The sequence below is a fragment of the Ranitomeya variabilis genome, chromosome 2, assembly GCF_051348905.1.
Source record: "Ranitomeya variabilis isolate aRanVar5 chromosome 2, aRanVar5.hap1, whole genome shotgun sequence".
Lineage (NCBI taxonomy): Eukaryota > Metazoa > Chordata > Amphibia > Anura > Dendrobatidae > Ranitomeya > Ranitomeya variabilis.
The window spans coordinates 122,204,711-122,220,152 of record NC_135233.1 but is presented as its reverse complement, the minus strand read 5'-3'; the positions used below and the strand labels follow the sequence as shown (position 1 = coordinate 122,220,152).

The following is a 15,442-nucleotide window of genomic DNA, read 5'->3' as shown; positions in this document are numbered from 1 at the left end:
ATGAAATGGCATGCTGGTTTCGTCAGAGGGTCAGAAGGTCAATGTCAGGGCTGAATTTTTTGCTTCTGTGCTACAAAGCAACTTAAACTCCAAACCACAAAGTGATTTTTAATGATAGGCATTGAGACGACAGAAGCCAGGACTGCAGATGTTAATATTTTAATTTGCTAAATAAATGTTAACATTGTTTTAGGGCAAATCCTATGGTAGATTTTGGTGTAATGGTTTTGACCAAGTATACGGTAACAGTAAATGTTTTCAGATCTCATACTCAGGATGGGAGGGACGTTGCTTGACTCAGGGATTCAAGAAGGGGTGATCACAGACAGAAGAGGGCCCATAAGCAAGAACAATATATGGGTCCTGGACCGTCCAGTAGATCATTATAATGCCACCTGTTTTGGACGGTCCCTTACCTCTAGGGTCAGTGTGTTGCTGCACCGGTTGCACCAATAGTTTGTCTGCCCCTGGATTCAAGTATGTAAATGAGCTGTTCTCCAGGTGGCAGAAAGCTGGCTAGTGACAACTCAAGTGCCGCCTATTGGAGGTAGCTGTAAGTCAATATACAATTCAGAAAAAGGAGGAGGGGGGAGGGGGAAGGGTTGAAGCTTGACACGCCGAGACATACATCTGAGAGCCGTTGCAAGTAAATGTAACTGGTGGGTGCCGTACCTGCTGGTGATTTTCAGCTGAAGTAGAAGAGAGAAGAAATGGGAATTATCCAGCACGTCCATCCAGTGTAAGTAAAATAACCAAAATTTATTAGAACATTTTAAAAAACAATTTTAAAAAAAGAGAGAAGAACCCTCTTTGCCTGACGCGTTTCTGGCGCACCACAGCGCCCTTAGTCATAGGAGCTAATACAACATGGATAAACAGGTTTATATGTGACAGGGAACCAATCACAGACATAGCAATCAATTACATTGGAAAAGGCTGCAGCTAGACTCACATAACAGAACTTTATCTTATTTTTCTCCAAATATATTAAAAATACATGAATATATGTTTTAAATATCCACAAAATCTGTTTGTCAATTCAATATATATATAAAAAAGATCATTTTTGTAATTCATACCATGTGGATATTTGGTGTCTAAAGTTAGAATCCAAAAGGCTTCCCGCAGAGCTAATTGCTTCCTCCAATCTCCACCTCTAGGTGACTGACTAACCCTTTCAATACCAAAATAAGAAAAATCTGATAGATCGCCTTTGTGCACAGAAATAAAATGTTTAGTAGCCCCAGAATAACCTAAATTATTATTTTTTATATTTGCTATATGTTCCGAAATTCTTTTTTTTTTTTTTTTTTTTTTTTTTCCTTGTGGTATAGCCTATATAGCAAATATTGCAAGCTTTACATTTTATGCAGTATATGACATGATCAGAGTCACAATTGATAAATGATTTTATATTATAAGTAACATTGTGATTCGAGGAAAAAGAAGTTCTTTTGTTGTCTGCAAATTGGCAGACATTGCATCTATTATCAGAACATTTAAAAAAAACCTTCACTGATAGCCATGATGTGGGAGTTTTTTTCAGGCGCACCATACTGGGAGATAAAACATTCCCCAGTGTGCAACCTCTTTTAGCCACTATCCTGCATCCGTTTTGAAGAATTGTACATAAAGATCTATCTTGATTGACTACAGGAAGATATTTGAGAATGATCTGTCTGATTTTGTTATACTGACTGCTGTAAGCAGTAGAAAAGATGATCTGCGTTTCAGGAGCGGCACTTGCATTCTCATTTTCAGAATACAATAAATTGGCACGTGGAATTTTGGAAACTTGTCTGAATGCATGCTTTATGTTAGATTGTTTGTATCCTCTATCAAGTAATCTGTTAGAAATAATGCGACTCTCCTTATGGAAATTTTCTTCACTGGAGCAAATTCTTCTCGCTCTAGTGAGCTCACCCCTAGTGCTAAGAGCACATCATCTTCTTATGTCTACTACTACTACTGATGAACTTGAAGTCACTGCCAGATCTCCTTGTACCGAATAACTAGGGCATTAGGTCTTGAAATTCACTCTAATACTGGAAATTGAAAGGGAATTATGCCAGCCAGCCCCTTCCTCATTAAGCCAAGAAATGGAGAACTGTGGAGCTTCTTTTCCTTCTTTTATAAGTAATTAAAGGTGTACATCTTGTTTTTGGGACAGACCCTCCTTTTTGTCAGCTAAAACACCACCATACCAAAAGATAGGTAACCAATATTATATGCCAGAGGAACCCCATGTACTTTTCATTTCATAAATCAAAAGTACACATGAAATTAAGCAGATTTGTAATATATCATATGGGAGAAATCTGCATCTTTCCCCGCCAGGACAGATCATTCTTTTAAATATGTTCAATTCCCGATTAAAACCTGTATTTATTAAAGACAGATTGTTCCATTACTGAGATGGTTCCTCCATCCTCCTCTCTACATAGAGTCTTATTAGTACCAGCTGCCCTCTCCTATCTCAGTAATGTAAAAATAGTCCTCATTGATCAGTTCTGGAGGAGAAAGAAGCAGATTTCTCCGATAAAATGGATGAAATCTCAGAATCACTGGGATATGTAAAAACATTGCAGAGGAATTACATCATAAAGGGAAACATAATATTTTGAAAATTTGGGCTGCTCAGGAAGGTGAAAACTAGTTTAGGCAGGAAAAGATTAAAGTTCAGGAGTGTACAAGGGCATACATTTTTTATTTAAAACATGTAAATGGTTGAGCCACATAAGAGGCTTATTCTATAGCATAGTTGTTGACCTCTGTGTGGTTGAAGAGTATTGGTGTTGGGGAGCCAGGCAGTGACAAATTCACTAGCTGAATTCTCTCTTTGAAAGTCTTCAATCCTGTATACTTAAGACAACAGCCATGTTGCGGTGCTATGATGTCAACTCTAGTCATTCCCCCTCATAAAAATGCTAAAGGGAACCTGTCAGCTGATACATGCTGCCCAAACAGTGGGCACCATTTGCAGCGTCCCAGAGTCCTGGTCGTTGCAGTACTGATGCTCCGCCGCTAAGGGGAGTGATGGTACATCTGATGGCACTTAAGGAGTTCACCTGACCAGGTATCACAGTCACACATTACACTTCACATTCTGGCCACCAGGGGGAGCAAAGAGTTCTATGTATTAGGCCACTCCTCACAATCTGGTAAAACTGGGGGCTGGATAGGAAGTTAGTCAGAAGCTGACTGGGTTGGATCCAGGCAACATCCTGTGGCAGAGGGTGTTGCAGGGGAAGATTCAGGGCGGTCTCTGTCAGGGGTGGGATCCTGACAGTGGCCCAGCGAACAGAACAGAACGTTACAGAGCCGCGCCTGCACCCGTTGCGGCGGCATCCTAAGAAAGGAAACGAAGGGAGGTTTATTGTGGAGAAGTGAGAAACGAGATCGCAGCAAAAAGTAGATAAAGCCAGTAGGAGTCATGCCGTAAGATTGCGGCAACATCCTACTGAGGCGCGTAGCCGGTGGCCGGAACGCCGAGGAAGTATTAGGCTCCAAGCATTACTTCAAACAGCGGCAGGACAGTTAATTTTAGGTTGGCTGTCTCACCTAAATCACCTAAGCAGACATAGGGGGCAATTGTGGGAGAGGGGCGACGCTAGGGTCCCGGAAGAACTCCAGGCCTACCCGTCATATGGGTGCGTCCTATCCATATCATCTGGGGGACGGAGAAGAACATCGGAACAGATACGAGTTGTGAGAGAAGAACATCAGAAACAGACACAACAGTTGTGAGGACTATCCCGTGGTGCTCAGCAGGGAGGTACTACAATACACAGGTGCTAGAAGGTAGGCACTGATTTCCACCTGCAAAGGAAACTCTGGATGTGCCTTCATACCGGCCGGTCAAAGCCAGCCCTGTTAGCAGTACTCTGGATTGCGGATCCTGAAGCCTTCAGTAAAGAGGTAAAGAGACTGCAACCCTGCGTCCTCGTTATTCATCGTGCCTTGCACCACGCACTACCATCACACCTTTCATTGGACGCCCCTTAGCAGGGTCACAGACCGGGTCTAGCCACCGTGACAACCCCAGGACTGAGACAGAGAGGCCCAGTACCGGGTACCCCATGGCCCTGCGTCTGGGGGCGCTCCAACTTGGCATCACGAACAGGATCTACTTAAGCCTGAAGAAACAGGTCATGTGTGCCTTGGAACTGTGTCTGAATTGTGCTTAAGCTGTGACTAATTGCAAAGACTGTGCATTGCTGATTCCCGCCAAAACCGTCGCCATTACAGCGCTAAGAAGAGTGCAGGAGGAGAAGAAGGGCGTGGAAGTGGGCATACGCAAGCTGGAGAGCGCGAAAGACAATGGCTGCCCAGTCTAAGTATTGCTGTATCCTGAGGATGTGTCCGTCAGTGGCTGAGGTCCGCCTTCTCATCCTCTTTGGAGGGTGGAGACCATGGAGACGGGGCCACCCACGAAAGAGAACGTGGGAAGACGATCGAGAAGAAGGGACAGATATAGCAGCCTCAAAGCAGACATGTGGGGACGACCCGACGCGGCGCCGGCCCACATCATTGGGGGCGAGCCAGGACCCACCACTACAGCGGGCGCTGACCGCTGCAGAGCTGCTTGAGAGAGGAGGACCTAGCAGCCGCTCGCCAGATGAATGGCTGGCTGCGACCAAAGCCCAGCAGGAGGAGCGGTGCCCAGAAGCCCACGCCTGAGTGAGTTCCCGGCTGGTCCACTCTGCAGAGATCCGCCTGTCCCCTGCATTCTTCTCTTCACCCGACCCGACCGCGGAGGACTCATGGACCCCTGTTATGATCCTAGTGGCTGAGGATCACAAAACGGACAAGCTAAGTTTATGAACATAGACACGAACTCTAGGGAGGTGGTAACTGGACTGACCGCAAACCTGATCCTAACCAACACACTAAAGGTAGCCGGTGAACGTGCCTAAAATCCTGGACGTCTCGACGCAGCCTGAGAAACTATCTACTCCTGAAGGGAAAGTAAGACCTCACTTGCCTCAAGAGAAATCACCCCAAAGATATAGGAAGCCCCCAACAAATAATAACGGTGAGGTAAGGGGAAAACACAAACGTAGAAATTAAAACAGATACAGCAAATGAGGCCCGCTAATACTAGATAGCAGAAGACAGATAGAGAACTGTGCGGTCAGTAAAAAACCCTATGCAAAATATCCACGCTGAGAATACAAGAACCCCCACACCAACTAACGGTGTGAGGGGAGAAACTCAGCCCCCTAGAGCTACCAGCAAGCAAGGAAATCACATATTAGCAAGCTGGACAAGAAACAAGAATAAACCAAGAAACATATGACCACTGATGGTCAAAAAATGAACCAAGCAAAACTTAGCTTCTCTTGAAGAGACTGATAACGTAGGACTGCAGGAGAGCTCCAAAATAGCACTGAAGACATTGACAGCAGCCAACAACTGAGAGTCCAGGTGAACTAAATAGGAAACCAGCTAACAGATAACGAGACTTTATAACAAATACCGACATTGAGGATGTAATTGTGAGTACTATATTCCCTTACATAGGATATGTCCATTGCATTCCAGTGGGGATCACCAAGGGGCACAACTCCCTAATGCATATAAACCTATAAATTCACAAGAGCATAATGCCCCATATCCAGAAACTACATACAAAATTAGTTTTGCTTAAAACCAATAAATTTTATTAGAATAAATTACAAACAATTGAATAAAAAAAATAATAATAAATGATGAGGACAAGGTGTCTGACAAAGAAAGGACACCAACACAGGAATGCACACATTATAAAAAGTACAGGTGCACACAAAAAGGTATCGGGCGCATGTTTATAAAACAACGTAGTGCCACTAAAGGTATGAGGCAGTGGACACAGGTGTGCCGCATGGAGAGGGCAGAACAGACCTAGATGTGCAGTGCACAAAATATCCTATATAGGGGGAATAACCCTGTCCATACTACTCTACTCCGTTGTTAACACCCACTAGCCCACCATACTGTAGTAAGACTGCAGCCCTGATACATAACTGTTGTGAATTTGCTTTTTGCTCCCTCTAGTGGTTACTAGTTTTTTGACTCTGGTTTTTCTGTCATTCCTTTTATCCGCACCTGGGTCGTTAGTTAGGGGTGTTGCTATATAAGCTCCCTGGACCTTCAGTTCAATGCCTGGCAACGTAGTTATCAGAGCTAGTCTGCTGTGCTCTTGCCTACTGATCCTGGTTCCAGTTATATCAGCTAAGTCTGCTTTTTGCTTTTTGCTATTTGTTTTGGTTTTGTAATTTTGTCCAGCTTGTTCCAAATCTATATCCTGACCTTTGCTGGAAGCTCTAGGGGGCTGGTGTTCTCCCCCCGGACCGTTAGACGGTTCGGGGGTTCTTGAATTTCCAGTGTGGATTTTGATAGGGTTTTTGTTGACCATATAAGTTACCTTTCTTTATTCTGCTATCAGTAAGCGGGCCTCTCTGTGCTAAACCTGGTACATTTCTGTGTTTGTCATTTCCTCTTACCTCACCGTTATTATTTGTGGGGGGCTTCTATCCAGCTTTGGGGTCCCTTCTCTGGAGGCAAGAAAGGTCTTTGTTTTCCTCTACTAGGGGTAGTTAGATCCTCCGGCTGGAGCGTGTCATCTAGAATCATCGTAGGAATGATCCCCGGCTACTTCTAGTGTTGGCGTTAGGAGTAGATATATGGTCAACCCAGTTACCACTGCCCTATGAGCTGGATTTTTGTATTCTGCAGACTTCCACGTTCCTCTGAGACCCTCGCCATTGGGGTCATAACAGTTTGCCAGGCCAGTATTAAATGTTTAATGCATTGCAGAAGAGGGATTATAAGAAAGAAGATTCTGAGTTTTTTTTTTTTTTTTTTTTTTCTTCTTCCCCTTTACCTCAGAGTGGCTATGCTTGCTGCAGACATGAATGTCCAGACCTTGATTACAAGTGTGGACCAGCTGGCTACTCGTGTGCAGGGCATACAAGACTATGTTATCAGAAATCCTAGGTCAGAACCTAAAATACCGATTCCTGAACTGTTTTCCGGAGACAGGTTTAAGTTTAGGAATTTCATGAATAATTGTAAATTGTTTTTGTCCCTGAGACCCTGTTCATCTGGAGACTCTGCTCAGCAAGTAAAAATTGTTATTTCGTTCTTACGGGGCGACCCTCAGGATTGGGCTTTTTCGCTGGCGCCAGGAGATCCGGCATTGGCTGATATTGATGCGTTTTTTCTGGCGCTCGGTTTACTTTATGAGGAACCCAATCTTGAGATTCAGGCAGAAAAGGCCTTGCTGGCTATGTCTCAGGGGCAGGACGAGGCTGAAGTGTATTGCCAAAAATTTCGGAAATGGTCCGTGCTGACACATTGGAACGAGTGTGCACTGGCCGCTAATTTTAGAAATGGCCTTTCTGAAGCCATTAAGAATGTTATGGTGGGTTTTCCCATTCCCACAGGTCTGAATGATACCATGGCCCTGGCTATTCAAATTGACCGGCGGTTGCGGGAGCGCAAAACTGCAAATTCCCTCATGGTGTTGTCTGAACAGACACCTAATTCGGTGCAATGTGATAGAAAAACCGCAAATTCCCTCATGGTGTTGTCTGAACAGACACCTGATTTAATGCAATGTGATAGAATCCTGACTAGAAATGAGCGGAAAATTCATAGACGCCGGAATGGCTTGTGCTACTACTGTGGTGATTCTACACATGTTATCTCAGCATGCTCTAAACGTATAGCTAAGGTTGTTAGTCCTGTCACCGTTGGTAATTTGCAACCTAAATTTATTCTGTCTGTAACTTTGATTTGCTCACTGTCGTCTTATCCTGTCATGGCGTTTGTAGATTCAGGTGCTGCCCTGAGTCTTATGGATCTGTCATTTGCTAAGCACTGTGGTTTTACTCTTGAACCATTAGAAAATCCTATTCCTCTTAGGGGTATTGATGCTACGCCATTGGCAGCAAATAAACCGCAGTATTGGACACAGGTTACCATGTGCATGACTCCTGAACACCGCGAGGTGATACGTTTCCTGGTTTTACATAAAATGCATGATTTGGTTGTTTTAGGGCTGCCATGGTTACAGACCCATAATCCAGTCCTGGACTGGAAGGCTATGTCAGTCTCAAGTTGGGGCTGTCGTGGTATTCATGGGGATTCCCTGCCTGTGTCTATTGCTTCTTCTACGCCTTCGGAAGTTCCGGAGTATTTGTCTGATTATCAGGATGTCTTCAGTGAGTCTGAGTCCAGTGCACTGCCTCCTCATAGGGACTGTGACTGTGCTATAGATTTGATCCCAGGCAGTAAATTTCGTAAGGGAAGACTGTTTAATCTGTCGGTACCTGAACATACCGCTATGCGTTCATATATCAAGGAGTCTCTGGAGAAAGGACATATTCGTCCGTCTTCTTCCCCTCTTGGTGCGGGATTCTTTTTTGTGGCAAAAAAGGACGGATCTTTGAGACCTTGTATTGATTATCGGCTTTTAAATAAGATCACTGTCAAATTTCAGTATCCTTTACCGCTGTTGTCTGACTTGTTTGCCCGGATTAAAGGTGCCAAGTGGTTCACCAAGATAGACCTTCGTGGTGCGTACAACCTTGTGCGCATTAAGCAAGGTGATGAATGGAAAACCGCATTCAATACGCCCGAAGGTCATTTTGAGTACTTGGTGATGCCTTTTGGGCTCTCCAATGCGCCTTCAGTTTTTCAGTCCTTTATGCATGACATTTTCCGGAAGTATCTGGATAAATTTTTGATTGTTTATCTGGATGATATTTTGGTTTTTTCTGATAATTGGGATTCGCATGTGGAGCAGGTCAGGTTGGTCTTTAAAATTTTGCGTGAAAATTCTTTGTTTGTCAAGGGCTCAAAGTGTCTCTTTGGTGTACAGAAGGTTCCCTTTTTGGGGTTCATTTTTTCCCCTTCTGCTGTGGAGATGGACCCAGTCAAGGTCCGAGCTATTCTTGCTTGGACTCAGCCCTCGTCAGTTAAGAGTCTTCAGAAGTTCTTGGGTTTCGCTAACTTCTACCGTCGTTTTATCGCTAATTTTTCTAGCATTGTGAAACCTTTGACGGATATGACCAAGAAGGGCTCCGATGTAGCTAACTGGGCTCCTGCTGCCGTGGAGGCTTTCCAGGAGTTGAAACGCCGGTTTACTTCGGCGCCTGTTTTGTGCCAGCCCGATGTCTCACTTCCCTTTCAGGTTGAGGTGGATGCTTCAGAGATTGGAGCAGGGGCCGTTTTGTCGCAGAGAGGCCCTGGTTGCTCTGTTATGAAACCTTGTGCCTTTTTCTCTAGGAAGTTTTCGCCTGCCGAGCGAAATTATGATGTGGGCAATCGGGAGTTGTTGGCCATGAAATGGGCATTTGAGGAGTGGCGTCATTGGCTCGAGGGTGCTAAGCATCGTGTGGTGGTCTTGACTGATCACAAAAATCTGATGTATCTCGAGTCTGCTAAACGCCTTAATCCAAGACAGGCCCGCTGGTCATTGTTTTTCTCCCGCTTTGATTTTGTTGTCTCGTATTTACCAGGTTCAAAGAATGTGAAGGCCGATGCTCTTTCTAGGAGCTTTGTGCCTGATGCTCCTGGAGTCGCTGATCCTGTTGGTATTCTTAAAGATGGAGTTATCTTGTCAGCTATTTCTCCGGATCTGCGACGTGTGTTGCAGAGATTTCAGGCTGATAGGCCTGAGTCTTGTCCACCTGACAGACTGTTTGTCCCGGATAAGTGGACCAGCAGAGTCATTTCCGAGGTTCATTCCTCGGTGTTGGCAGGTCACCCGGGAATTTTTGGCACCAGAGATCTGGTGGCCAGGTCCTTTTGGTGGCCTTCCTTGTCAAGGGATGTGCGGTCATTTGTGCAGTCCTGTGGGACTTGTGCTCGAGCTAAGCCTTGCTGTTCTCGTGCCAGCGGTTTGCTCTTGCCCTTGCCTGTCCCGAAGAGACCTTGGACACATATCTCCATGGATTTCATTTCTGATCTTCCGCTATCTCAGGGCATGTCCGTTATCTGGGTGATATGTGATCGCTTCTCCAAGATGGTCCATTTGGTTCCTTTGCCTAAGCTGCCTTCCTCTTCCGATCTGGTTCCTGTGTTTTTCCAGAACGTGGTTCGTTTGCACGGCATCCCTGAGAATATTGTGTCAGACAGAGGATCCCAGTTCGTTTCCAGGTTCTGGCGATCCTTTTGTAGTAGGATGGGCATTGATTTGTCGTTTTCGTCTGCTTTCCATCCTCAGACTAATGGACAGACGGAGCGAACCAATCAGACTTTGGAGGCTTATTTGAGGTGTTTTGTCTCTGCTGATCAGGACGATTGGGTGACATTCTTGCCGTTGGCTGAGTTTGCCCTTAATAATCGGGCTAGTTCCGCCACCTTGGTTTCGCCTTTTTTCTGCAACTCTGGTTTCCATCCTCGCTTTTCTTCGGGTCATGTGGAGCCTTCTGACTGTCCTGGGGTGGATTCTGTGGTGGATAGGTTGCAGCGGATCTGGAATCATGTGGTGGACAACTTGAAGTTGTCACAGGAGAGGGCTCAGCGCTTTGCCAACCGCCGCCGCGGTGTGGGTCCCCGACTACGCGTTGGGGATTTGGTATGGCTTTCTTCCCGCTTTGTTCCTATGAAGGTCTCCTCTCCCAAATTTAAACCTCGTTTTATTGGGCCTTACAAGATATTGGAAATCCTTAATCCTGTATCTTTTCGTCTGGATCTTCCTGTGTCGTTTGCTATTCACAATGTATTTCATAGGTCCTTGTTGCGGCGGTACATTGTGCCTGTAGTTCCTTCTGCTGAGCCTCCTGCTCCAGTGTTGGTTGAGGGCGAGTTGGAGTACGTGGTGGAGAAGATCTTGGATTCTCGCCTCTCCAGGCGGAGGCTTCAGTACCTGGTCAAGTGGAAGGGCTATGGTCAGGAGGATAACTCCTGGGTGGTCGCCTCTGATGTTCATGCGGCCGATTTAGTTCGTGCCTTTCATGCCGCTCATCCTGATCGCCCTGGTGGTCGTGGTGAGGGTTCGGTGACCCCTCACTAAGGGGGGGGTACTGTTGTGAATTTGCTTTTTGCTCCCTCTAGTGGTTACTAGTTTTTTGACTCTGGTTTTTCTGTCATTCCTTTTATCCGCACCTGGGTCGTTAGTTAGGGGTGTTGCTATATAAGCTCCCTGGACCTTCAGTTCAATGCCTGGCAACGTAGTTATCAGAGCTAGTCTGCTGTGCTCTTGCCTACTGATCCTGGTTCCAGTTATATCAGCTAAGTCTGCTTTTTGCTTTTTGCTATTTGTTTTGGTTTTGTAATTTTTTCCAGCTTGTTCCAAATCTATATCCTGACCTTTGCTGGAAGCTCTAGGGGGCTGGTGTTCTCCCCCCGGACCGTTAGACGGTTCGGGGGTTCTTGAATTTCCAGTGTGGATTTTGATAGGGTTTTTGTTGACCATATAAGTTACCTTTCTTTATTCTGCTATCAGTAAGCGGGCCTCTCTGTGCTAAACCTGGTTCATTTCTGTGTTTGTCATTTCCTCTTACCTCACCGTTATTATTTGTGGGGGGCTTCTATCCAGCTTTGGGGTCCCTTCTCTGGAGGCAAGAAAGGTCTTTGTTTTCCTCTACTAGGGGTAGTTAGATCCTCCGGCTGGAGCGTGTCATCTAGAATCATCGTAGGAATGATCCCCGGCTACTTCTAGTGTTGGCGTTAGGAGTAGATATATGATCAACCCAGTTACCACTGCCCTATGAGCTGGATTTTTGTATTCTGCAGACTTCCACGTTCCTCTGAGACCCTCGCCATTGGGGTCATAACACATAACCGTGTGAGTGCTTACCCATGAGCGCAAACTCCCGTGTGTGGTGACCAAGCGAACGCCCTAACAGATAACGAGACAGCTGATCAAGCCTCAGACCTGCAGAATGACACAAAGAGCCACCAGAGGGAGCCCAAAGACATCACTCACACAGTACCAGTTGTGACCACAAGAGGGAGCCCAAAAACAGAGTTCACAACAGACCCCGTCACCGGGCCGTGAACCGTGGGAGCGGGATCTGAAACTGACGCCATGGAGCAAAAGCAAAAGTCACACCATACCACCAGTGACCACAAGAGGAAGCCCAAAAACAGAGTTCACAACAGTACCCCCCCCTTGAGGAGGGGTCACCGAACCCTCATCAAAACCCCCAGGGCGATCAGGATGAGCCACATGGAAGGCATGAACCAAATCGGCCGCATGAACATCAGAGGCAACAACCCAGGAATTATCCTCCTGACCATAGCCCTTCCACTTAACCAAATACTGAAGCCTCCGTCTAGAAATACGAGAATCCAAGATCTTCTCCACCACGTACTCCAATTCGCCCTCAACCAGCACTGGGGCAGGGGGTTCAACAGAAGGAACCACAGGCACCACATACCTCCGCAACAAAGACCTATGGAACACGTTATGAATGGCAAACGACGCTGGGAGGTCCAAACGAAATGACACCGGGTTAAGGATTTCCAAAATCTTATAAGGACCGATGAAGCGAGGCTTGAATTTAGGAGAGGAAACCTTCATAGGAACATACTGAGAAGACAGCCATACCAAATCCCCAACAAGAAGTCGGGGACCCACACCGTGACGGCGGTTGGCAAAGCGATGAGCCTTCTCCTGTGACAACTTCAAATTGTCCACCACATGGTTCCAAATCTGTTGCAACCTATCCACCACAGAATCCACCCCAGGACAGTCAGAAGGCTCAACCTGACCCGAGGAAAAACGAGGATGAAAACCGGAATTGCAGAAAAAAGGCGAAACCAAAGTAGCAGAACTAGTCCGATTATTAAGGGCAAACTCGGCCAATGGCAAAAAAGTCACCCAATCATCCTGATCAGCAGAAACAAAACATCTTAAATAAGTTTCCAAGGTCTGATTAGTTCGCTCGGTTTGGCCATTCGTCTGAGGATGGAAGGCCGACGAAAAAGACAAATCAATGCCCATCTTAGCACAAAAGATCCGCCAAAATCTGGACACAAACTGGGATCCTCTGTCAGACACAATATTTTCAGGGATGCCGTGCAAGCGAACCACATTCTGAAAAAATAGAGGAACCAAATCGGAGGAGGAAGGCAACTTAGGCAAGGGCACCAAATGGACCATTTTGGAAAAACGATCACACACAACCCAGATGACAGACATTCTCTGAGAGACTGGAAGATCCGAAATAAAATCCATGGAAATGTGCATCCAAGGCCTCTTCGGGACAGGCAAAGGCAAAAGCAAACCGCTGGCACGAGAACAGCAAGGCTTAGCCCGAGCACAAATCCCACAGGACTGCACAAAGGAATGCACATCCCGCGACAAGGAAGGCCACCAGAAGGACCTAGCCACCAAATCTCTGGTACCAAAAATCCCAGGATGGCCTGCCAACACCGAAGAATGAACCTCGGAAATAACTCTGCTGGTCCATCTATCTGGGACAAACAGTCTCTCTGGTGGGCAACGGTCAGGTCTATCTGCCTGAAATTTCTGCAGCACTCGTCGCAAATCTGGGGAAATGGCAGACAAAATCACTCCCTCTCTGAGGATACCAGCCGGCTCTGAAACTCCCGGAGAGTCAGGCACAAAACTCCTAGAAAGAGCATCAGCCTTCACGTTCTTCGAACCAGGCAGGTATGAGACCACGAAATCGAAACGGGAGAAAAACAACGACCAACGAGCCTGTCTAGGATTCAGCCGCTTGGCAGACTCGAGATAAATCAGATTTTTGTGATCAGTTAAGACCACTACACGATGCTTAGCTCCCTCGAGCCAATGTCGCCACTCCTCAAATGCCCACTTCATAGCCAACAACTCCCGATTACCAACATCATAATTCCGCTCGGCAGGCGAAAACTTTCTTGAAAAGAAAGCACAAGGCTTCATCACAGAGCAATCAGAGCTTCTCTGCGACAAAACAGCCCCTGCTCCAATCTCAGAAGCATCAACCTCGACCTGAAAAGGAAGAGAGACATCAGGCTGACACAAAACTGAAGCCGAAGAAAACCGGCGCTTCAGCTCCCGAAAGGCTTCCACGGCCGCAGGAGACCAATTAGTCACATCAGAACCCTTCTTGGTCAAATCCGTCAAGGGTTTAACCATGCCAGAAAAATTAGCAATGAAGCGACGGTAAAAATTAGCAAAACCCAAGAACTTCTGAAGACTCTTAACAGATGTAGGCTGAGTCCAGTCATGAATAGCCTGGACCTTGACTGGGTCCATCTCAATAGTAGAAGGAGAAAAAATGAAACCCAAAAAGGAAACCTTCTGTACTCCGAAGAGACATTTTGAGCCCTTCACAAATAAGGCATTAGCACGCAGGACCTGAAATACCATCCTGACCTGCTTCACATGGGACTCCCAGTCCTCAGAAAAGACCAAAATATCATCCAGATAAATAATCATAAATTTATCCAGATATTTCCGGAAGATGTCATGCATGAAGGACTGAAACACAGAAGGAGCATTAGATAATCCAAAAGGCATCACCAAGTACTCAAAATGGCCTTCGGGCGTATTAAATGCTGTTTTCCATTCATCCCCCTGCTTAATGCGCACAAGATTATACTCACCACGAAGATCTATCTTGGTGAACCAACTGGCACCCTTAATCCGAGCAAACAGATCAGACAACAATGGCAAAGGATACTGAAATTTGACCGTGATTTTATTTAGAAGACGATAATCTATACAAGGTCTAAGAGAACCATCCTTCTTGGCCACAAAAAAGAATCCTGCACCAAGAGGGGAGTAGGACGGGCGAATATGTCCCTTCTCTAAAGACTCCTTTATATAGCTCCGCATTGCGGCATGTTCTGGTACAGACAAATTAAAAAGTCGTCCCTTAGGGAACTTACTACCAGGAATCAAATTTATAGCACAATCACAATCTCTGTGAGGAGGCAGGGCACTGGATCTGGGCTCATCAAATACATCCTGGTAGTCCGACAAAAACTCAGGGACCTCAGAAGGAGTGGAAGAAGCAATTGATACCAAAGGAGCATCGCCATGAATCCCCTGGCAACCCCAACTTGACACAGACATAGCTTTCCAATCCAGAACTGGATTATGGGCCTGCAGCCATGGCAGACCCAACACGACAACATCATGCAAATTATGCAACACAAGAAAGCGAATCACCTCCTGATGCACAGGAGTCATGCACATGGTCACTTGAGTCCAATATTGAAGCTTATTCTCAGCCAATGGTGTAGCATCAATTCCCCTCAGTGGAATAGGGAATTCCAAAGGCTCCAGGACAAAACCACAGCGCCTGGCAAACAACAAATCCATCAGATTCAGGGCAGCACCTGAATCCACAAAAGCCATAACCGAGTAGGATGACAAAGAACAAATTAAAGTAACAGACAAAATGAATTTAGGCTGTATAGTACCAATGGTGACAGGTTTAGCGATTTTTTTTACGCGCTTAGAGCATGCTGAGATACCATGAGTTGAATCACC

The 15,442-nt window shown here is 45.9% G+C and overlaps 1 long non-coding RNA gene across 1 annotated transcript in view; it reads right to left on the bottom strand.

Moving 5' to 3' along the window:
- Positions 1-230: 230 nt before the first annotated feature.
- LOC143809176 (uncharacterized) overlaps positions 231-15,442 on the bottom strand; it is a 79,847-nt gene continuing 64,635 nt past the window's right edge. The window contains exon 3 of the long non-coding RNA XR_013222115.1: positions 231-689. This is a non-coding gene — a long non-coding RNA (uncharacterized LOC143809176). The remainder of the gene's footprint in view (positions 690-15,442) is intronic.